Genomic DNA, 25,666 nt, shown 5'->3' with positions numbered 1-25,666 from the left:
AGCGGGAGATCATCATCATCATCATCATCATGTACCGTAATTTGTGCCACAAGGCTACAAGGTTAAGTATTACTGGAGTTTTTAAGTAGACGACACTTTCACATAAGTAAGCGAAGTACTTGATCGGCTGCTCACGCGAATCCTATTTGGTCAAGTTAGGCAAAGCAAAACATGAACCACTTTAACAATTACACTAATATCTACAATTTAAATTACTTACACTAGAATACGCTATTTTCACTATTTAAACTATCATGAAGAATATAGAACTACATTGATTACACATCAGTCTAATCGCAATATTATGCACAGTTTGTGTAATGTAATGCAAGGTATTTTATTTCTACTTATTTTGTAATCGACTTATTTTGTAAATAGTGTACAATAGTGTAAGTATGTTTGATCAATGTAAGCTCACAGAGTTCATAATAATATGAAATGTAATTTTCTATCATACTGGTGGTGTAGAAGACAAGGTCGAATGGCCTTAATTCTGCCAGTTAAAATAAATAGTAATAATAATAAATAATAAAAATAGAGTATTCTAGTCTACATAGTGAAAAGTGGCTGTCGGAGTTTAACTATTGTCAAAAGCCCATTGTCTAAAATCTGCTTTTCCTCTCTAGAATACGATCTTTCTTCAAACGTTACTTTTGTAGAATATGATTTTCATAGATAGAACTAAACAGCCCCCCATTGAGGGTAGCCCTTACGGACTCAGTATATCCTCAAAAAAATTATTATACATATGTAAACATAGGTATTAGATTTAAAAAAAGAAGAGAAGCAAAGAAAAGGACGTGAAACATTACAATTGCTATTAATGTGGCACCATGTGATTAATTAGGATTACCGTACATCAGTTTTCTTTCATTATGTTACTCATTCCCTTGATCCAAATTATCTTATTTAACATGTATCTAAACATATCTACATTTTGCTATTATTATTATTATTATTATTATTATTATTATTACACGATAAATTATTTGATAACCTGTTTCATCACAAATATCTTCATGGTAAGCCTGAACAGTAGACAACCCCCACAAGCTTTCTTAGACCTTCGCGTAATTAGTGAGGCATTCGTAAAGAAAACAAATCTCCTGGAAGTATTAACTAACCTAAAAACATGGTATTGTTTCATGTCTAAAAAATAACTTCGAAGATTGAGAAATTTCTTACCTAATATGGTTCAGTATATTATCCCTGATTACCTCTAAAATATTTGCACGTATACCCCTACCTAAATAACATAAATAGTTTTTATTTATTGATTTCGAATACCATCATGTACTAAAATTACTAATGAATTGTTTTTGTTCAGCCTATCGAAAGCTTTCTTTATATCAACAAATGCCAGATGTGTTTCAACATTAAATTCTCTAGAACAGGCCTGCACAAGGTTTGCGCTTTCCGAGCCGGCTCACAGCTCATGAGCGGAAAGCAGATATTAGCTGCGCTCTGTATAAGGGTGGATTGGAAGAAGGGGTGATCTAATACAAAATATTCACAAAAGGAAATACTATTACGAGTGTTTATGAAATGAATTCCCGTTCAGTGTTTGGAAAACTATCTTGGACTATTATTAATTAATAAAGAAATATTTATTTCACAGAAGTAATAGAAATCCTATATCTACTTAAATGTACAATATCATTTTGTTATATATTTTTATTTTTCAGTACATCAAAACGAGGTTTTATGCTGTTGGCAGCTGAAAGTAACAGTAGCCTACTGATCGTAATGAAACATCAGTTACAGATGTTCGATGCCTGCCTTTATTAAAGTTGATTATTGAAAACAGTTGCTCACAAATATAAATGTTGAGCCAAACATAGCAATCATTTTCACAGCCAGCCTGTGTAGTCGTGGATATTATTGCTAATGTTTAGTCTTGTAAAACTCAACCAGGCTAGTAGTATTATTCAAACGATCTTTAGCCCTTAGGTCACATTGAAGATCAATAAGTTCGAGCTGTAAATCGTTAAATGTTAAATGTTATGTTCCGTCTTTTAGATTCCTCCATACTGTACTGTAGCAGTAGGTAAGCAACGTGAAACAGTTACTGAGAATACGCACTGCACTCCACTAGACAACTGAGTGGTCGTTTCCCTCTCCTCTACCTATAGCAAGTCTATGTCATTCTGACGTATCTTCCTCCCCGTTTCGGCGAGCGGTAAACACCGCTCTCCCGCTCCGAAAGAGCGCGCGCGCTCGTTGAGCGCTGTTTGTGCAGGCCTGTTCTAGAACATTTGAGAAAGAATTTAATGTTGAAACACTTCTCGTGAGGGACATACGTGGAATTATAAGTGTAAGATTTCGAGTAAACATACCCCAACACCTTCCTTGTTCAAGAAATCCATGTTGAACAGCCAGGATGTTAAGCCAGAAGTAATTCTAACAGTGTCAGCTCTGCCGGCCTCTTTCCAATCACAGCGATGTAGCTAATTCGCAGCCAAAAGAATAGCACGAACATGCGGAATGTTCTGCTTGAAATGATTGGTTCAATTACATCGGCGGGAACAACTGTGGGACCGCAATGATGCAACTCGTCTGTCCGAGAGGAACAACCGAACAGATGTTTCCGGTCCATTTATATCATTGATTGGTGATTAATTAACAGCGTCCCGTGTTAAAGGAGGCCATACATGTACAGAGTCCCCATGATTCATTGCGAAATACTTCGTGTGATTAATACATGGTTAGGAGAAGAGAATTTATGTAGGATTCATCACACACCTGTCCAAACGATGACGAAATATCTTTACTGCAGCAAACAAATAAGAGAGCTCAATATATCTGCAGAAACTTCACAGTACAGAACGTTTCATCAGTAGACTATTCTTTTGTATAACTCCAGGAGTTACTGTCGCATAAACCCACGAAATTAAATCAATATCGGTAGGAATTCAAAGTGGTGGTTGTGACCATAGTCCAGTGATGTCAAAGCAAGCGCATTTTTCTGACCTTGACGTCGTGCGCGGGCAGCAAGAGCTAAGTATGGAAAGAGGAAGGAACGTGAAATTTTATGTCGTTATTTTTATATGGCTTCTTTCGATTTAATATTATCTATATTGTCTGTAAAACAAAAGTACTAACACTGATTTCTTAATATTGCACTTGTGTTTTAAATCTTAATAACATAATAGAGAGTTAAGAAGGAATATTCACTTAAATTCCATAGTAGTATAATATTATACTGTATTAAGTAGATGAAACACATCATTCATAAAGAAAGTGATATTCCAAAGAAAGAGACTGAGTATGACATGATAAGTTGGAATTTATATTGATGGTATCTTTAGCTTTACAAAAGTAATCAATAATCTAATCAAAACAATATTACAGTACAAAGCAAAGTTACCTAGGTGCTGTATATGTTTTAAGTGCCACTAATATTACATAACAAAACTTTTATCGCATCATGCTTTTAAGGTAATATTTATGAGCAACTTCCTATCATCAGAATATTAAATTATTTTCTCGAAATCTGCTGAAGCTATAGAGCTGACATTTTTACAACACATGAACACGTATCTTTTGCTTATGACGTAACAGTAGTTGCTTTGTTAATTCATTTCCCTACAAACAATTTCCATGCGAATATTTTCAAAATTTTCAATACACAATCTTCAGTAATACGTATATACGGTATATTACTTACTTACTTACAAATGGCTTTTAAGGAACCCGAAGGTTCATTGCCGCCCTCACATAAGCCCGCCATCGGTCCCTATCCTGAGCAAGATTAATCCAGTCTCTATCATCATATCCCACCTCTCTCAAATCCATTTTAATATTATCCTCCCATCTACGTCTCGGCCTCCCTAAAGGTCTTTTTCCCTCCGGTCTCCCAACTAACACTCTATATGCATTATATACGGTATATTAGGTTTACGAAAACATTCTGTAAGGCTACTAAATAAATAGGCCTGAACTTGAAAATTTCACTTTTCTATACGAAAAGTTGAGAAAATATTTCTTTTGAATAAAAAAATCAAACTTGTGAAAAATGAGCATTAAAATTAAAACTTACATTCCTATAATGCACTTATACTTCTCAAGCAAATCTAAAAATTAGCATGGATACAGTTTTAATAAGTTCTCTTCCCTTTATCTATTGAATCAGTGCTGGCCATCCCTGAATATAGCTCGACCAAGCGGCATATACTACCTCTTTCGTCTGTCTCTTTCCTTTCCGCTGTAAAGCTCTCAGGCTCTGCTGGGCTCTAAAGCGCGCGCTTGCTCCTATGGGCATCAATGGACATGCCTGCCATAGTGAATTGATTTCTAAAGTAAATTTCCTTTTTATATGTTCATTCCTGGGTATCACCTAAGGGATATGGCGATCAGCGTTTTCACAATTAATCACTTAAGAATATAGTTAATATAATAACGTTTTTCTAGTGTTGATATCAAAAACTAATGGTATGTTACCAGTTGACTCGTTTCAGCCATCATCAAAACTAGTGCGGTCCTACCTTCCCAAACCCACAACCCACACCGGCCGACTACACTAAGGTTCACTGCTTATCCAGGTTCCGAGTAAGCAACCTCTCTTGTCCCTAGGCCAACCCCCTCCGTGCGTCGCCAGCCGGCGATCGGAGAATGCTATGGAATGATGACGAAATGGAAAAATGGTGAGTCAATGATGTAGATGCCAAATATGGGGAAAAACGGAAGACTCCATAGAAAAACTCCTACTGCGATCTTCTTCGCCACAAGAGTCACTATGAATTTTTTAATGAAAAATCCCAGACGTGATAGGGATTCGAATCCGGTTCAACTACCACATCTCAGATTATTGAATGTTTCTTTATGAAAATCACAATGATCATCTCCTGCGAAGTTGATGAACAAGCACCCATATCCCGGAAGATTTTAATTTTAGTACCAATGTTTGTTAGACTTTTTCATTGCTGTGTTCAACTACCACCTCTCAGGTTATTTAATGTTTCTTTATGGAAATCACAATGATCACCTCCTGTGATGTTGATGAACAAGCATCCATATCTCGGAAGATTTTAATTTTAGTACCAATGTTTGTTAGACTTTTCCATTGTTGTGTTCAACTACCACCTCTCAGGTTATTTAATGTTTCTTTATGGAAATCACAATGATCACCTCCTGTGATGTTGATGAACAAGCATCCATATCTCAAAAGATTTTAATTTTAGTACCAATGTTGGTTAGATTTTTTCATTGTTGTGGTTCAACTACCACCTCTCAGATTATTGAATGTTTCTTTATGGAAATCGCAATGATCATCTCCTGTGAAGTTGATGAACAAGCACCCATATTTCGGAAGATATTAATTATAGAATTCATGTTTATTAGATTTTTTTCATACATTTGTTTAATAATACCACCTCTCAGAATATAGAATGCTTTTCTCAATACTCTGCCTAAATTGTATCAGACACTGACTTACTGAACTCGAAATTCAGGATATGATGATTAAGATTCTCGGCAGGAAAGTAGATATTTTACCCTCTTGTTTTCAGAGAAATATGCCATGTTGTTTCATCTTGTGTTTGTTCTATGTTGCTTTAACGATTGACTTTCTTCATTCTAACAACATGACTAGAAAGTAAAGTTTGTTATGTTTAACATCGTTTACAAATTGTTACAAAAATGAGGATGAAATCGGCGGAAAAGGGCAACCCGTGAGGAGAAGTAAAACAATAAGCAGAAAAAGTAAAAGTAGAAAAGAAGACAAACACCAACAGGTGATACTTTCCGCGCACAGAAAAGTAAACAGATGTTTCACATGGTTTTCCCTACATGTCTAGTTAATAAAGAAACCTTGTGAGTATTTGTTTACAGTTGGATATTGCATCCACGTACAAATCGTTGAACAAACTTCTGTACTTCAGCTACGGAACACATGTTAGCAATGCAGCAATTTATCCGCTTCGTTTTTGTTCCGATACAGCACGTGAAGTAAAATACTTTCCAATTTTGCTCCTACTTCACCCTTCGGCAGCTCCGCGACGGTTACGCTACCAGCACAACGACCTACAGAGAATAAAAAATGGATGTCATTTTTATGCAGCAATAACTTTCGAAGAGATTGTTCGGACGCTACTTTCTGTGCTGGACGCCAACACGGCACGCGTGGAATGCGCACCGCTACTGGAAAATATTACCGGGCCGAGATATGACTGACATTGCCGAGTGCCACGTCTTTTTATCACCTTTCACACCCCTATATGACAGCATCCTATTTCGCTTCGCAAACTACTTCTTTACATTTTATGCATAGTACAGTATTGTCAAGTAATTTGAAGCTATCTCTTCTTCTGCAATTAAGTAACATAATATTCTTCGATCCTTTGATTGAGGTTCTGGCTGATATGTACAGGGACATCATTTTATTTTTACTTCAATTTTTATTGTACCTGAGTTTTTGAATGTACTTCACTCCCACCCCCTCTACTAGTAAACTTCCAACCGATCTCCACACAGAACCAAGCGTATACAGTCGAAGTCGCCTTACGGTCTTAGTAAACACAAACAGTACTGAGTTAGTGAGTATAGTATGTTCCAGAAATATGTTCGCTTTCAATATTGAATCATATTCTCGCACAGGTACTGTCGTCCGTTTGCCTATGTCGCATCCCGGTTTCCCCCACCCACTTCTGCCCGTTCCTTTGTGGCTGGGCTGTCTTAGTTATTTTCTGAAAACATTAATTTCTGTTAGGAATTGGACGTCTACGTAATATTATATAACTGTTTAAAATGACTTAAATAAAAAGGCCTCGTTAAGTAATTAACTGTCATGTGATTTCCCCCCTTTCTACGACCCTCGACAAAACCACTTGAACGGACAATAAATAGCATGTCTGAGTAATTTTATCTTTTCGGATCGGACAGAAGTGAAGATTGAATATACAGTATGTAAGGTACTCTTTTATAGAGTAGGTACAGAATTATTTCAACATGAGTTACTAGTACGAAAGACGAAACTGGTAATTGGAATTAGGTACAATAGTCTATAGTGCGACAATATGCAAAAAAGAACTGAAACCTGTATAGAAATGAACGGCCATCATTTTCAAATATGTGTTTAAATATCCATATTATGATTATTTTTCAATTTAACTTCATTCTCTATATTGTACGCTAATGTGCTGTAGACAGTATAATATACACTGCATAATGAATACGTCCACATGGACAGCTCAGTTCATGAGTAAAAACACTCATTGTTAATACTGTACTGTATTTTGATTAAAGAAACCCTAATGAAAATTATCAAACTCAAAATTGCGATATTTCCTACTTTACGTAAATGGATGAACTACTTTCCATCCCTCCTATACCTAGTAAAGTGATTTATTTGTATCTTACGCCAGTATCATCGAACTCTAGTGGAAGGGGGTATCAAACGGTGTTTCCGGTTCACAACCTTTAAGCCAAAGGTATAGCCAGGTTAATATTAGAAATGTTAGTAAAAATAAAATGATGTCCCTGTACATCTACAGTATTATCAGGCAGTACATCTCACTTGACGATATGTGTTAGACGGAGAACAATTATTGTTTGTATGCATCTGAAGTCTGACTAGTGTAATATGTAGCTATAGTCGCGACGCTGTTATTCCCGGCGTGACTCCTCCTCTTTGCTTACGTCTTAGGAAGTGAAGGCTCTATAAAGTCTAGGTAGGTAGTATCGATAGCCATTTTTGTTCTTACATTGCCGGGCTACCAGACGAGGGATCTATTTTCCTCACCGTTAAACATTATCATGTCGTAGCTCCTATGATAATAAATCAAACGCCCTGTAATTCAGCAAATAATTGAGCGGCAAATAACGTCTTCGTGTGCTTTCTGCGAACGCCAACGAAAGAGCCAAAATGGCGGGCAATTATATTAAGTATTTATTGAGCCTTAAGAAATGAATAACGTCTTCATAAGCGAATCACAAGACGCACACGTTTAAATGTAGCCGACTTTCAAAGCGATTGGCTGCCGGAAATTAGAGCGACAGGACTATAGTGGGCGATGTATGCAGTGGAGGGGGAAAGGAACTGGCGACCCTACCCCATTATCTCTTGGCCTAATTACCTCATAAGTAGTGCCTTCTTGGTATCATTTGTCAGATTCAGACCTGTCTTCGGACAGTTGACTAAACAACAACAACAACATTCTTTGGCGAAGATAATAACACAAGGTAATTCGTTTGCATCCCTAAATATATCTTACAATGGCGGTATACATTTGCAATATTTTATATAAAAAAAGTTCAGTTAAAGATTTTATATCTCAATATCTCTCAATCCTGGTGAACTTAAATTTGGCACAATTACTATACATTCCTCCTCATTCATTTTGCAATTTTCACATTTTCAAACAACTGTTCCTAATTAGTAATTAATTTCCAAAATTCTAATAAAATTTCTAAATGATAATGCATTTCTCTGATTTTCCGCAAATGTATTAATATTTAAATGATTCTTCCTTTAAAATATTTGCAACAACTAAAATCTTTAACTTATAGCTTACTAATATATTTTCTTAAAATTTCATTTCATTTATTATATTCCATAGATCTTACATGAGCGATGAAGCTTTAAGATGTGGAACAAGTCAAAATTTTACAAGATTAAAATTACAATTACAATATTTTACATTTTACAATTTTGCAATTTTCTACAATTCATTATTACGTCAACATCTTTATCGTCCATATTATTTTTAAAATAAATAACAAATGTTATAGCAAACATTTCGATTTATGTTGTTTAGATGTAGAAAAAAAATACACAGATATGGCAAATTTTCAATAAAATATCTCAGAAACACTTTGAGTTGTGAGAGGGAATAAATATAAATTTTAAATCTCCGGAAAACGAGCACAAAGAATAAACTGAAAGAAACAGGTGAAGTGGCAAGAGAGCATGTTGAAGGGCATACCTAGGTACGACTGGAGATATCTAAGAAAGTCTTAAAATATTCTTAATATAAGCCTAGAAGTGTAGAATAAAGTTGCTTTTTAGAAACTCTGAATAATTTGCCAATTTTCTATGAGAAATTTTGTCGATTTCTTAATCTCCTGTATTTTCTTAAAAAAAAGTTGGCAACTCTAATAGGTACCGCTTACAACGATAGAAGAAGAAGAAAAAAAAAAGGAAATGGACACACACTGTCCCTGTGTTAGGGAGATAAACCTGTACTTCTCCGTGGAAATCGAACCGGGATACACTGGACTTGGGAAAGCGAGTAAATATCCAATCTTCTGCTGTCCAATTCAATTCCTCTGCCATTCAAGATACGATCAATCCTCTTGCTTTTCACTTGGTGTTCTTCATATTATCTGCCAGTCTCCGATTTCTTTGAGATATCCTAGGAAGAATTCTCTTCTCTTCTAACTCGCATGCATCACGTAATTGAAGCAGACACAACCGGCGATACTGTTGTTAAACTTTTACATATCAAGATCCCTATAATCTGTTTTGCACTACTGGAGAGAAAAATTGATATTTCTTTATACTTTTTGTCAAAATTCCGATACGCTGATGCATATTTTCACTGAAATCGCAAAATATTCGCCTACATGTAGAGAGGACAAATGGCTGCAAAAAGGTAGAGCTTTCATGTTTTCAAAATCGGCACAAAGATAGAGTGAAATGTCAATATTTCACTCAAATCGATTCAGCTTGTAGTAGCTGCATTGTGGATAATTGCTGCATATGATCTTGAGAGACTGCAAGCTGACCTGAACGTTTTGGCAAGTAGAAAATAAATCGATTTCACTCGAGAATGGCCTGCAGTTCACGGCGAGTTACTACTTACTTACTTACTTACTGGCTTTTAAGGAACCCGGAAGTTCATTGCCGCCCTCACATAAGCCCGCCATTGGTCCCTATCCTGAGCAAGATTAATCCAGTCTCTATCATCATATCCCACCTCCCTCAAATCCATTTTAATATTATCTTCCTATCTACGTCTCGGCCTCCCCAAAGATCTTTTTCCCTCCGGACTCCCAACTAACACTCTACATGCATTTCTGGATTCGCCCATACGTGCTACATGCCCTGTCCATCTCAAACGTCTGGATTTAATGTTCCTAATTATGTCAGGTGAAGAATACAATGCGTGCAGTTCTGTGTTGTGTAACTTTCTCCATTCTCCTGTAACTTCATCCTTCTTAGCCCCAAATATTTTCTTAAGCATCTTATTCTCAAACACCCTTAATCTCTGTTCCTCTCTCAAAGTGAGAGTCCAAGTTTCACAACCATACAGAACAACCGGTAATATAACTGTTTTCTAAATTCTAACTTTCAGATTTTTTGACAGCAGACTGGATGACAAAAGCTTCTCAAGCGAATAATAACAGGCATTTCCCATATTTATTCTGCGTTTAATTTCCTCCCGAGTGTCGTTTATATTTGAAGAGTCCACTGCAAGAATGAAGGATGTCATTTGCATTTGCAAGAGAAGCAATTGAAAGTTTGAAATGCTTAGCGCTCAAAGCTTAACTGTGATTTTCCGATCATTACTGGACAATGACTATCAGTGTTAATGTCATATAACTCTGTATGTACATTCTATATGTCTTAAGCTATGCATTGACAGTTTTGGTTCATTTTCGACAAGAAAGTGACATCCATCATTCTTGCAGTGGACTCTTTATTTGTTACTATTGCTCTAAGATATTTGAATTTTTCACGGCGAGTTATTCTACCAAATATATGAGTCCCTGTTGGATGCTGGATAAGAGATCCTGTATCTTGCAGCAGTGTTTTCAATGCATCGGGACTCATTTGAAACCGTTGACTATATTCATATTTTGTGTTGTTAGTTCTTGCCGGAAAATATTGTAAAACGCGAAAGCAAGGTGAGACGTGGTAAAAATACTTTGCTTCGAACCATACCAATCAGGAACATGTCATTTCCCCTTGGCGATACACGAAAGTAGGAGTACCTCAAGGCACCGTGCTTGGACCGCTGCTTTTCTCCATTTATATTAATGACGTGACTACAAACTTACATTACTGCAAGTATCACATTTACGCAGACGACTTACAACTTTACATACACTCGCCACCAGACGAAATTGACGCAACTATTGGCAAAATTAATCATGACTTGAATCAAGTTTCTTCATGGGCGAAAAAGTTCAGACTTGGATTAAATGCTAGTAAGTCACAAGCTATAATAATTGGACATAGGAGACTACTGAACACAATGAACGACAGACATATCCCAATTATTACAGTAAATAATGCCACTATTCCGTACCACTCCGTCGTCAGAAACCTCGGCATTTTCTTGGACGAAAATTTAAATGCCAAATAAAGGAAATATCCAAGAGAGTGTGCTATACCATGCATTCTCTTAACCCATTCAGAAACTTCCTCCCGCCAGAATTAAAACAGACTTTAGTGCAAACCCTCGTACTACCACTTTTTGACTATTGCGACGTAATACTTACAGACTTGACAACTGACCTTTCGAACAAGCTGCAGCGTGTGCACAATATGTGTGTCAGATTCATCAGCAATGCTCACAAATTTGACCACATTACACCCTCGTTCAAATCTTTATCCTGGCTGCAACTTAGTAACCGTAGAACACTTCATTCGCTGTCTCTTCTGTTTCGAGTTCTCCACACTTCTACTCCAAATTATCTTCGTTCCCGGTTTAACTACTTATCCTCCAATCACAATCTGAACACCAGGTCACAGGAGAGCCAAACCCTAGAATTCCTGCCCATAGAACATCCCACTATTCATCCTCTTTTACTGTCTCAGTTCCCCGTGAATGGAATTATCTACCTCAGAAGATTAGGGGCTGCCAGACAATAACCACTTTCAAGAAAAGGTTAAACGATTTCTTACGGGCGCAGTCAAATTGAAATTATACTTGTGATCGAGCTTAATAATTTAATTTAATTTAGATATGACTATCATTATTATTATTATTATTACATAATTATTTTATTGGTGTTGTGAAGACGAAAAGAATTGTCATTGTATTATATTAATTATGTATTATATTGTCTTGTATTTGTAGTATTGTATTGCTTTGAATTGTATTGTATTGTATTGTATTAATTATGTTATATTCATAGCAATGTAGTAATTTTCTATCATTCTGGTTGAGTGGAAGAGAAGGCCGATTGGCCTTAACTCTGCCAGTTAAAATAAACCATTATTATATAAATCTACGATACGGGACCGCAGTCTAAGAAAACAGGTATGCAGTGGAATTCCTGCACCTCTTTAAAAACCATTACTGACAGCGCGGACTTCGGATGTAACGACGTCTATAGGGTACAGAGGTACCAAGAATGACGGCTCGGTGAATTCAGATCTATAGATGCGTTTCCCTTAACTCACCCGGCCTTGTTTCCTGTGAAAGTGAAGCGCATTTATCGGATTCACACTTCACCAACGATGCAGGTACCTACATTAACAGCATTCAGACACACTACGCAAAATCGATTTTTGCAATAGCGCAATGTTTTCTCTGCTTTTCATATACAAAGAGTCGTAATTTAAAAGCAAATATTAGAGTTCTCATTAACGCAATTTAATGACCCGCCCTTCTGTACATAACGATATTCAATTTCCGGAAAACATCAAATACAATTTAAATAATGCCTGAAGTTGTTTACACAATATTATTTAACATTAAGAATGTTATAATATATTCATTTTTATATTTCGTTATTATAGTTGTCTTTATTCAACAAATTAGTACATTATGCAACGAGCCTATAATGGTAGTAATTAAGACGCAAGTATGTTTGTTTATAAAACGAGCGCAGGCGAGTTTCATAATTTTCATACGAGAGTTTTAATTACCATTATAGGCAAGTTTCATACGACTTTTTATGCTCGACCATATTTCTAACTTGGAAGTATTGAAAATTAGGTCTTTTTATGGTTATGTGCGAGCTGACCTGAATTGTGAGATGTGCGCAGACGCGAAAGTATTGATTTTTTCCGAGGCCGAATGTCATTGACCTTGGCACAGAATAAGAATGAACATTAGTCTGATATAACCTGGAAATTGATTTAGAATTGAAAAACGAGATGACAAATTGAATTTATTTCAATATTATTTACAATTAACGCTAATTATTACAGTAACAGAATATAACCTTCTGCGACAGTATTGGATTTCCAGCCTCCGTGACTTTTCGCTAATTGTCTGTCGATTGCATATCCGAGAATAATCGATATAACGGTACAAAGCTGACTTGTCATTGGCTGAAGACCTGTATTTTAATGAGTAGGTGTACTTTAATGACATGCATTAAAGGACTACTACCAGGTGTATAATTACTACATTTCGGCATGGTCGAGCATAAACAATGGTCTGATTTCCGATATGTTAATATTTGTATTTGTGGACGTAATTCCACGCCGCTCCGCTAGATGTCAAGTCCGCGATATTTCGCACTCACGTCAATGCTGCTAGTATACAGCTGTCCGGTATTATTATAGTACATTACTACACACAATTAAAGAAACACCATTACTAGCATATTTTGCATTGGATGTAAATACATATTATCACAAGCCAAAAATGTTTTTTGTAACTTTAAACCGCCTTAACCCTTACATTGGCAAACCTTCATTTTCCCACACTAGTTTATTAAACCGTGTCGGACTGTAAAGAAATCAACGATCGCAATCTCCATATTTTGTATGTTGTGCAATATTACTGTATTGTGAAATTTTAATTTGTGCGAGATCGTGCGTATTTGCTTGTTTTCCGCACAGAACCAATACGCGGTAAGTGTGAAATACCACATTCAGTATTCCCAATGTAACACACATAACAATTTCCCTCTTCTTACCGCTTAAGTGCGACATTCATTTTACTGCTTTAGGCTTTTAACATATTATTTTTAGAGACGTTTAACATAGTAATAATTATAAATTGGAAACTTACCACTGCAATTTCACCTAAATTGCACTGTTAATTATTGTTTTTAAATATTTGCAAAAATTAAGTAAAGTCTACTACTCCACGAAACTTATTGCATTCCTGATACAAGTAACATTAAGGAAGCCGTGAAAAAATCAACAAGATTCCAGATGCGGATGTTATTACTGCAATATGTTATATAAATAATATTGTTAAAATATTAAAATGAAAAATAAATAATTACATAACCTTTCCGTTTGTTTTAAGTTCGCATTTATAGACTGGGGGGGGGGGAGACACGTATATCACGGCCTACTGGAGTATAGTAAACACAGAAAACATTTTATAGCAACAATGTTGAAGAAAGATATTTTGGTTTTCCGAAGTTGCCGTCATTAAACAGAAACCAACATGGAGATTTCATTGCAACTAATTAGAAATTCGTCTTTCAGGTATGTAATAAACGATATTCGCACAAAATAATGTACGATACACGAGCGGTATGTTTTCTTTCAATTCTCGGAAATTAAAAAAGCTCAACTACGTTTCGCTTTTTCAAACTTTTCCTCGAACATGAAAACTTCAACATACCGCTCTTGTAACGCATATTACTATTGTCTAGACCTAACATAAAATCGCCTTAACTCTTAAATTGGCAAAACTTCATTTCTCACACTAGTTTATTAAGCCGTGTCGGACCGTAAAGAAAACAACTACCGCAATCTCCATATTTTATATGTTGTGCAATATTATTGTATTGTGAAATTTTAATTTTCCTACCAATTGTTTTTCTATTGTCCTATTAATATTATAGCTTATAGCCTATTAATCTGTTGCATCCTATAGGATACATTGCCAATTTAAGGGTTAAGGCTTCAACCAGTACTATTTCCCTATCTTGAAACTGATGCCAACTTTTCTAACATTCGTAACACATTACGATTTCTGTATGGAACGCTAAAGGGACAAACATCTTACGCACTCTGTAGAGGAAGTGCAGCGACTTTGTCTTATCAAGGCCTGTGCAATGTTTCGAGAAGATAAGAAAAATCACCTTTCGTTAAGTGTAAGTTGAAGGAATATGTCAACGTCAATGAAAGCTGTATGCATGATTTTCATAAGGAAAGAATGACACAGCGATACGAGTACATACATACATCTATACATCACACTTACATTATAGTATCCCGTCAACGTTTTATTGAACGTCATTTTCTTTTATCCTTCTGTCAGAAGTAACTCAGACATGAATGTAATAAATTTTATGTTTCCTTTGACAAAGATTTATTGAACTAAGAGGAGAGGACTTGATTCGAGTTCAATAACATAATAATGGTTATTGTAATAAATATAAATCTATAATTGCAAGAGGGCTGTAAAATGCTACGAGATATTCCAACAAATGATATAAAATTCTGCTAAAATTATGTATTAAGAACGACGGTGAAGGAAAAACAAAATACCATACTACACAAGACTTGTAATACATGCCGAAAAAAAAAAATATGCCATGAAAAAGATGAGATCGAAACTGAAGCACAATAAATCAACCTTATTAATGTAAGTAAAGACAGATTTCCCTTTATATATTTGCTACGCTTCACAAACTTTTTAAATAATCGTTTCATGGCGTACTGTGTCGAAATAAGTATACTTTTACAGTGTATATTTTGCATTTCTTTGACCTTTCATGGATAAATTCATGTATAATACATGTTTCTGAGATTTTTAGGTTTAGATATTTTGTATTCCACACATAATGGAGAAAAAATGGGAGTATAAGGGTACAGTGCATCAACTATTCATAGGTTTCAAAAAGGCATTGACTCAGGTAAGAGAGAAGTTTTATATGATATTCTTATTGAATTTGGTATGCCCAAGACACTAGTTCGATTAATTAAAATGTGTCTCGGTGAAACGTACAGCAGAGTCCGTATAGGTCAGTTTCTGACAGATGCGTTTCCAATTCACTGTGGGCTAAAGCAAGGAGATGCACTATCACCTTTACTTTTTAACTTTGCTCTAGAGTATGCCATTAGGAAAGTCCAGGATAACAGAGAGGGTTTGGAATTGAACGGGTTACATCAGCTGCTTGTATATGCGGATGACGTGAATATGTAAGGAGAAAATCCACAAACGATTAGGGCAAACACGGGAATTTTACTTGAAGCAAGTAAAGAGATGGGTTTGGAAGTAAATCCCGAAAAGACAAAGTATATGATTATGTCTCGTAACGAGAATATTGTACGAAATGGAAATATAAAAATTGGAAATTTATCCTTTGAAGAGATGGAAAAATTCAAATATCTTGGAGCAACAGGAACAAATATAAATGACACTCGGGAGGAAATTAAACGCAGAATAAATATGGGAAATGCTGTTATTATTCGGTTGAGTAGCTTTTATCATCCAGTCTGCTGTCAAAAAATCTGAAAGTTAGAATCTATAAAACAGTTATATTATCTGTTGTTCTTTATGGTTGTGAAACTTGGACTCTCACTTTGAGAGAGGAACATAAGGTTTGAGAATAAGGTGCTTAGGAAAATATTTGGGGCTAAAAGGGATGAAGTTACAGGAGAATGGAGAAAGTTACACAACGCAGAACTGCACGCATTGTATTCTTCACCTGACATAATTAGGAACATTAAATCCAGACGTTTGAGATGGGCAGGGCATGTAGCACGTATGGGCGAATCCAGAAATGCATATAGTGTTAGTTGGGAGGCCAGAAGGAAAAAGACCTTTGGGGAGGCCGAGACGTAGATGGGAAGATAATATTAAAATGTATTTGAGGAAGGTGGGGTATGATGATAGAGACTGGATTGATCTTGCTCAGGATAGGGACCGATGGCGGGCTTATGTGAGAGCGGCACTGAACCTCCGGGTTCCTGAAAAGCCAGTAAGTAAGTAAGAGATTATTCTAGCATATTACGTTCGTTTATATTGCTTTTGTACATATTTCATATTAAATTGAATAACACTGCATTTTATAAATGTTGCCTTTTAGATTTTGACATTTCTGAGCTTGTAATATTTGTGAGTATCTACTGATAAATGTAAGTGAAAGGAGTAATGGTTTGCACGGGTTCTACCCGAGAATTCTTGGACCTTACCAGCTAATCCCCCTTGCATTGCTTGATAAATCTACATCAGTTTGCATAGAAAGCTTGCATCTTTATCCTGTAAAAATTTCATTGTGATATCTTCAGTAATTCTTGAGATACTGGATCATTAAATACGCAAATTTAACATTGGGACATTGACGGTTATAGGGTAGTTAATCCCCCCGTAAAAAGGATGTAGAAATTGCACTGGTATCTAGCATCGGTTGAGTTAGTAGTAGCGAAACTATATTTTGGCAAGAAGAGTCCTAGGATTTGCCTTATTCTCTCCAGATTTCATTTCTCGAAGAATTGTAATTACAATATTATTTAAGGCGTTTAGTTTTGTTTTTCAGGAGATGTTCTTTGCAAATCGAGCTTTCAGGTATAACTCCCTGTAAAGTCGATTTGAATAATTTCGAGAGAAAAATTGTTCCGGGGCCGCGTATCGAACCCGGGACCTTTGGTTAATTGTACCAATTATTCAAGATGTTTTTTGTTTTCCATATTTTATACAATTAGACAAAAACAAAGAATTAGCAATGTGATGATAATAGCTGTTTATGCTACAATAGTATAAAGTAGGATTTTATTAAAGACGGGAACATTTAGCGCCCGAGGTGCAAGCGAAGGTCGACAATTTTATCGAGTGTATGAAGTCTGTATACTCTTGTGTGGCATACAAAATTTTATGCTCGACCATGCTGAAATGTAGTAATTATACACCTGGTAGCAGCCCTTTAATGGACCTCATTAAAGTACACCTGTTCATTAAATTTTAGGTGTTCCACCAATCAGAAAACACCATTGCAGCAATATGAAAGCGCAAGTATCGATTATTCTCGGATATGCAAACGAAAGACAACACCTATATTTGAAATAAAGTCAGTTCTGTTACTATAATAATTAGCGTTAATTGTAAATAATATTCAAATAAATTCAATTTGTCATCTCGTTTTTCAATGTGTAATTCAATTTCAAGGTTATATCAAGATTAATGTTTATTTTACTCTCTAGATTATATCAAGGTCAATGTGGACATTTGTTTCTCGGAAAAAAATCAATACTTTCGCTTCTGCGCACATCTCACAATTTAAGAGGTATTGCACAAGGTCAGTTCCGCTCCTCAGTCAGATAAGAATAACATGAATACTTATGAATAATTTCAAGTTAGAAATATGGTCGAGCATAAAAAGTCGTATGAAACTTGACTATAATGGTAATTAAGACACTCGTATGAAAATTATAAAACTCGCTTGCGCTTAATTACTACCATTATAGGCTCGTTGCATAATGTACTATTATCGAACACCTCTTAATAAATCGTTGTAATAAAAATATTATTCGTGTTACTGTTGCCAGGGACAACGATTAGATAAAAGTTTACAAAAGTCACTCGTCGCAATGGCAATGAGTAACTAGAAAACAAAAGAGGAAATATTCACTCGTTATTCCTAGCAACAAAAACATATAAAGTTAACTTTATACGGTATATTGCGCAACAACATAGCAACCATCTATATTAGGTGGTGCTGGATAAACATTTAATTAAAAAAAAAACAACCGAAGGGAGAAACAAAACTGTGGAATGCTGATCTGTGGTTTAATCCGATCGATTGTCTAATCTGAAGAGTAAGAGATGCAATTGATGCGACAGCGTAACTGTGAAATGTAATTATTTTCTGTTTTAGACCGGTTGTCCATGTCTAGCCTATAATCTAATCGTGTCCAAACCTTACACGTTACTGTAGAGCAAATTTAATTAAAATGCTGGTTTTCCACTCTTTGTTACATTTTTTCCCCCTCATTAGTCATGAAATTTGCAATCGCCATCGCCAATGTAGCAAGTCGATTTACTACACACAAAAGAAATCTGTCCATAAATAAGAAGCCCCCAGACAAGATTTCAATGTAAGAGTGGCTTAAGTGTGTAATGTCCCATAACTACATACGGGATTGAGCAAATATGTGCCGCTCTCTAGATGAAGCCAGCTTGCACGTCAGTGAAATATGTCCTCTGCACATGTGCGTAACGTGTATTGAGTGAGAACTTTTTCATACGATATGTCATCTACAGCTGATCACTGCCCACAGAAAGGAACTAAATTAATCATTTCGGACATTGATATGTACCACGTTAGTCTCATTTTTAATGCACAGTTTCTACATGGATTACAAAACGTCATCGCATTTTAGTTCTGCACTTAGGTAAATTGCTTCTCTTTTTTAACAATTAATAGGCCCAGAATACACTCCTGTTAAGTAAGAAAATTAAATTCTTAAAGACTAGGTATTTAATATATTTTTTTAAGGATAAGTTAAATTATCTGTAGTCCACACCTGTGGAGTAACGGTCAGCGCGTCTGGCCGCGAAACCAGGTGGCCCGGGTTCGATTCCCGGTCGGGGCAAGTTACCTGGTTGAGATTTTTTCTGGGGTTTTCCCTCAACCCAATATGAGCAAATGCTGTGTAACTTTCGGTGTTGGACCCCGGACTCATTTCACCGGCATTATCACCTTCATCTCATTCAGACGCTAAATAACCTAAGATGTTGATACAGCGTCGTAAAATAACCTATTAAAATAAAAAATAATTAAATTATCTGTAATATTATAACACATAAAAGTACATTGGTGTTAGAGAAGACCATATGGCCTTGACTCCGCCAGGTTAAATAAACCATTATTATTATTATTATTATTATTATTATTATTATTATTATTATTATTATTATTATTATCACTATTATTACTATTATTATTATTATTGTTATTATTATTATCATTATTATTATTGTTATTACTATTATTATTATTACTATTATTATTGTTATTATTATTATTGTTATTATTATCATTATTATCATTGTTATTATTATTGTTATTATTATTGAAATGCCTGTTATTATTCGGTTGAGAACCTTTTATCATCCAGTCTGCTGTCAAAAAATCTGAAAGTTATAATTTATATTACCGATTGTTCTGTATGGTTGTGAAACTTGGACTCTCACTTTGAGAGAGGAACAGAGATTAAGGGTGTTTGAGAGTAAGGTGCTTAGGAAAATATTTGGGGCTAAGAGGGATGAAGTTACAGGAGAATGGAGAAAGTTACACAACGCAGAACTGCACGCATTGTATTCTTCACCTGACATAATTAAGAACATTAAATCCAGACGTTTGAGATGGGCAGGGCATGTAGCACGTATGGGCGAATCCAGAAATACGTATAGAGTGTTAGTTGGGCGGCCGGAGAGAGAAAGACCTTTAGGGAGGCCGATACGTAGATGGGAAGATAATATTAAAATGGATTTGAGGGAGGTGGGATATGATGATAGAGACTGGATTAATCTTGCTCAGGATAGGGACCGATGGCGGGCTTATGTGAGGGCGGCAATGAACCTTCGGGTTCCTTAAAAGTCAGTAAGTAAGTAATTATTATTATTATTATTATTATTATTATTATTATTATTATTTTATATGAACAATACATTAAATTGTATTGAAAGGAAGGGGAAATGGGACGAGAAACTTTGAAGGTACGCGAAAACGCGTCCTTGCAAGGGAGTTCGGGCTGAGAAAAACTGAATATGTGAGCTCCAACCCTGTTGGCCACTCGTCTCGCTTCGGGTTTCGCTGCTGCACTGAAGGAGCTCTAGAAATTTTTGAATAATACATTAAATGGAACAGATTAATTTATTAATTTTCATCATCATCATCATCATCATCATTATCATCAATATCTATGTCTTATACAGTTCTCTTCAGAGGAAATTCTTGATTTCTTTTATACTGTGGAATGTATCCGAGAATTAACAAAGAAATTGTACCTCTGAACGTTTTGCGTAGTGTATATGTTAAATTCAGTTACGCCTACTTACGCAGTTCTGTGTTCTGACAATATGGGTTCTGAGTAAACAGTAAAACTTTCAGGCTTGTTAGCAGATTAACATTTGCTCACACAGCATCATTTTTGTTGTAATTTTTAAGTAAAAGTGACGAGATTCAAATTAATCTTGTTCAATGGAGTGACCAACTGCTTGACGCAACTCTTTTTGAACCTTTTCTCCTAGACAGAGATTTACAAAATACTTTCTCCACCTGCCATCCACCCACATGGACAAATATGCACCAACTGAATAACAAGGACAGCAACCTCTCTTCGCAATCGAAGGCAACAACTTTTTCTCCACGCCAATCAATGCAATGTTAGCTACTCTTGCTCAAACTTTTTCACATGTTTTGCCAACCTAAGTTCTATAAATTTTACTTTATCTACAATATTTTTAACAACATAGGTAATTTTAGGATCTAAAGAATAAAAATAGGTAGTAATGTGTGAAATAGCATCTTTAGACACATTAAAATTATCACAATGATATTGATTTTACATAAAACGTGAAAATACATAATTGGTTTTTGCAGAGTAAATTCAAGGACGCTATTTCAGGATACAGAACCATAAATCAGGATGTTCCTCGTCACCAACACTTTTTAATATAATATGGATGACATATTGAGGTACTGGCATGAAGAATACAAGCTAAGAATTAACATTTCAAACAATATAAAAATTAACACCATGTTATTTGCTGACGACCAGGTCGTGATTGTTACTTATGAGGGTAACTTACAGAAAGATTTATTTACACAATAATAAATGAATATGGTATGAAAATTTCTCCAAGTAAAACTAAAATTACGGCATTCAGAGGCACAGATCCAATACTTAGCAAAATAGTAATAGAAAATAATATTTTAGAACACGTTAAAAGTTTCTGATACCTAGGATGCAATATTATTATCTATTATGAAAGTGAAAATGACATATACAAGAGAATCACAAAATTTTTGAAAATATTAGGACTCTTAAATTACTTACTTACTTACTTACTGGCTTCTAAGGAACCCGGAGGTTCATTGCCGCCCTCACATAAGCCCGCCATCGGTCCCTATCCTGAGCAAGATTAATCCAGTCTCTATCATCATATCCCACCTCCCTCAAATCCATTTTAATATTATCTTCCCATCTACGTCTCGACCTCCCTTAAGGTATTTTTCCCTCCGGCCTCCCAACTAACAATCTATATGCATTTCTGGATTCGTCCATACGTGCTACATGCCCTGCCCATCTCAAACGTCTGGATTTAATGTTCTTAATTATGTCAGGTGAAGAATACAATGCGTGCAGTTCTGCGTTGTGTAACTTTCTCCATTCTCCTGTAACTTCATCCCTCTTAGCCCCAAATATTTTCCTAAGCACCTTACTCTCAAACACCCTTAATCTCTGTTCCTCTCTCAAAGTGAGAGTCCAAGGTTCACAACCATACAGAACAATCGGTAATATAAATTATAACTTTCTGATTTTTTGACAGCAGACTGGATGATAAAAGGTTCTCAACCGAATAATAACAGGCATTTCCCATATTTATGCTGTGTCTTCTGCTATGTAGGATGCAATATTATCTCTTATGAGGTGAAAATGAGATATAGAAGAAAATCAGAAAGTTTTTGCAAATATCAGGACTCATAAATTATACACTAAAACCAAATCTAATACAATAACATTCCAGGTTAAAATCGTATAGAACACTAGCCTTTCCGACTCTCCTACATGAAAGTGAAATTTGGGATCTGAAGAAGAAAGACATCAGTAGATTAAGAGCTGTTGAAATGAGATATATGCGCCGAACAGCTGGACATACTCTGCTGGACCATCAGAGAAATGAGGACATTTTAGAGCATCTACACATGCAGCTACTAGAAGAAAAACTTTTCAATTATAGGAAAAGATGTCTCCAACATGTGTCATGAATCCCACGAACTAGGATATCCAATGCTGTACTACATTACCATCCGCACGGAAGACGTCGACCTGGTCGTCCACAAAAACGACTCTGTCTAGCTCAGACCGAAACAGGTAAACTTACGGCCTAAATTCGTGTTTGGTGAATTATTATTGTTTTTGCTTAGTCTTCCAGGAAAAAATAGACATTTATTCTAAAATTCGAGATCTAAGAATATCTCTGATAAACGAACAGACAGTAATGCAACATTATAGGCCTATATCTGTACATTTAACTTACTCGGTTGACAGAGCAGAAATAAGCAGAAGATCCATCTCTCCACTCTCTTACCTGAAACAAAATAAATAATACATCAGTCTTTTTATAATATAATACTAGCGGCTTGTGCAGCAAATGCTGCAAACTGAGTTCATTAGACGTTCAAATAAACATTTTTCAGATTTATTTTCAATGAAGAATACCAGACATTCTGAAAGTTATTTGCTTCCATAATAATGAAACATTCTCCCTCTGAATGTTTTTTTTATCCCACATACATTTTCTTGAACCTATACAAGTTCAGTTTTTGAGTTTGAACGCAAAAACGCAAGTAACAATGGCAGGACGATCAGTGAGTTAATCATGACGGAGTAAAGCAATAGCTATTTCAGGTCATTGTGGATTGTAGTTGAAAGATATAAAAAAAAATGTCAGGTTTGCCATGCATCTTGGTATACTGTAGCGGAGTAAAGCAATAGCTATTTCAGGTCATTGTGGATTGTAATTGAAAGATATAAAAAAAAATGTCAGGTTTGCCATGCATCTTGGTATACTGTAGCGGAGTAAAGCAATAGCTATTTCAGGTCATTGTGGATTGTAGTTGAAAGATATAAAAAAAAATGTCAGGTTTGCCATGCATCTTGGTATACTGTAGCGGAGTAAAGCAATAGCTATTTCAGGTCATTGTGGATTGTAGTTGAAAGATATAAAAAAAAATGTCAGGTTTGCCATGCATCTTGGAATACTGTAGCGGAGTAAAGCAATAGCTATTTCAGGTCATTGTGGATTGTAATTGAAAGATATAAAAAAAATGTCAGGTTTGCCATGCATCTTGGTATACTGTAGCGGAGTAAAGCAATAGCTATTTCAGGTCATTGTGGATTGTAGTTGAAAGATATAAAAAAAAATGTCAGGTTTGCCATGCATCTTGGTATACTGTAGCGGAGTAAAGCAATAGCTATTTCAGGTCATTGTGGATTGTAATTGAAAGATATAAAAAAAAATGTCAGGTTTGCCATGCATCTTGGTATACTGTAGCGGAGTAAAGCAATAGCTATTTCAGGTCATTGTGGATTGTAGTTGAAAGATATAAAAAAAAATGTCAGGTTTGCCATGCATCTTGGAATACTGTAGCGGAGTAAAGCAATAGCTATTTCAGGTCATTGTGGATTGTAATTGAAAGATATAAAAAAAATGTCAGGTTTGCCATGCATCTTGGTATACTGTAGCGGAGTAAAGCAATAGCTATTTCAGGTCATTGTGGATTGTAATTGAAAGATATAAAAAAAAATGTCAGGTTTGCCATGCATCTTGGTATACTGTAGCGGAGTAAAGCAATAGCTATTTCAGGTCATTGTGGATTGTAGTTGAAAGATATAAAAAAAAATGTCAGGTTTGCCATGCATCTTGGTATACTGTAGCGGAGTAAAGCAATAGCTATTTCAGGTCATTGTGGATTGTAGTTGAAAGATATAAAAAAAAAATGTCAGGTTTGCCATGCATCTTGGTATACTGTAGCGGAGTAAAGCAATAGCTATTTCAGGTCATTGTGGATTGTAGTTGAAAGATATAAAAAAAAATGTCAGGTTTGCCATGCATCTTGGAATACTGTAGCGGAGTAAAGCAATAGCTATTTCAGGTCATTGTGGATTGTAATTGAAAGATATAAAAAAAATGTCAGGTTTGCCATGCATCTTGGTATACTGTAGCGGAGTAAAGCAATAGCTATTTCAGGTCATTGTGGATTGTAATTGAAAGATATAAAAAAAAATGTCAGGTTTGCCATGCATCTTGGTATACTGTAGCGGAGTAAAGCAATAGCTATTTCAGGTCATTGTGGATTGTAGTTGAAAGATATAAAAAAAAATGTCAGGTTTGCCATGCATCTTGGAATACTGTAGCGGAGTAAAGCAATAGCTATTTCAGGTCATTGTGGATTGTAATTGAAAGATATAAAAAAAAAAATGTCAGGTTTGCCATGCATCTTGGTATACTGTAGCGGAGTAAAGCAATAGCTATTTCAGGTCATTGTGGATTGTAGTTGAAAGATATAAAAAAAAATGTCAGGTTTGCCATGCATCTTGGTATACTGTAGCGGAGTAAAGCAATAGCTATTTCAGGTCATTGTGGATTGTAGTTGAAAGATATAAAAAAAAATGTCAGGTTTGCCATGCATCTTGGTATACTGTAGCGGAGTAAAGCAATAGCTATTTCAGGTCATTGTGGATTGTAATTGAAAGATATAAAAAAAAATGTCAGGTTTGCCATGCATCTTGGTATACTGTAGCGGAGTAAAGCAATAGCTATTTCAGGTCATTGTGGATTGTAGTTGAAAGATATAAAAAAAAAAATGTCAGGTTTGCCATGCATCTTGGTATACTGTAGCGGAGTAAAGCAATAGCTATTTCAGGTCATTGTGGATTGTAGTTGAAAGATATAAAAAAAAAATGTCAGGTTTGCCATGCATCTTGGTATACTGTAGCGGAGTAAAGCAATAGCTATTTCAGGTCATTGTGGATTGTAGTTGAAAGATATAAAAAAAAAATGTCAGGTTTGCCATGCATCTTGGTATACTGTAGCTGCTGCATGTTTCGTGAACTACTTTGAAATGTAGA

The 25,666-nt window shown here is 35.5% G+C and overlaps 1 long non-coding RNA gene across 2 annotated transcripts in view; it reads right to left on the bottom strand.

Annotated features, from left to right (window-relative positions):
- The window catches only part of LOC138703840 (uncharacterized), a 742,347-nt gene that overhangs the window by 123,589 nt on the left and 593,092 nt on the right, over positions 1-25,666 (bottom strand). The window contains exon 3 of one of the 2 annotated variants that reach the window (XR_011333272.1): positions 22,434-23,123. The exons of the other annotated variant lie outside the window; for it this stretch is intronic. This is a non-coding gene — a long non-coding RNA (uncharacterized lncRNA). Of the gene's footprint in view, positions 1-22,433; positions 23,124-25,666 lie in introns of those variants that run through there. 2 annotated transcript variants of the gene reach the window in all.

Source organism: Periplaneta americana, chromosome 7 (assembly GCF_040183065.1).
Source record: "Periplaneta americana isolate PAMFEO1 chromosome 7, P.americana_PAMFEO1_priV1, whole genome shotgun sequence".
Taxonomy (NCBI): domain Eukaryota; kingdom Metazoa; phylum Arthropoda; class Insecta; order Blattodea; family Blattidae; genus Periplaneta; species Periplaneta americana.
Note: the sequence above shows the minus strand (reverse complement) of the source record. Positions and strands in the feature narration are given on the sequence as shown.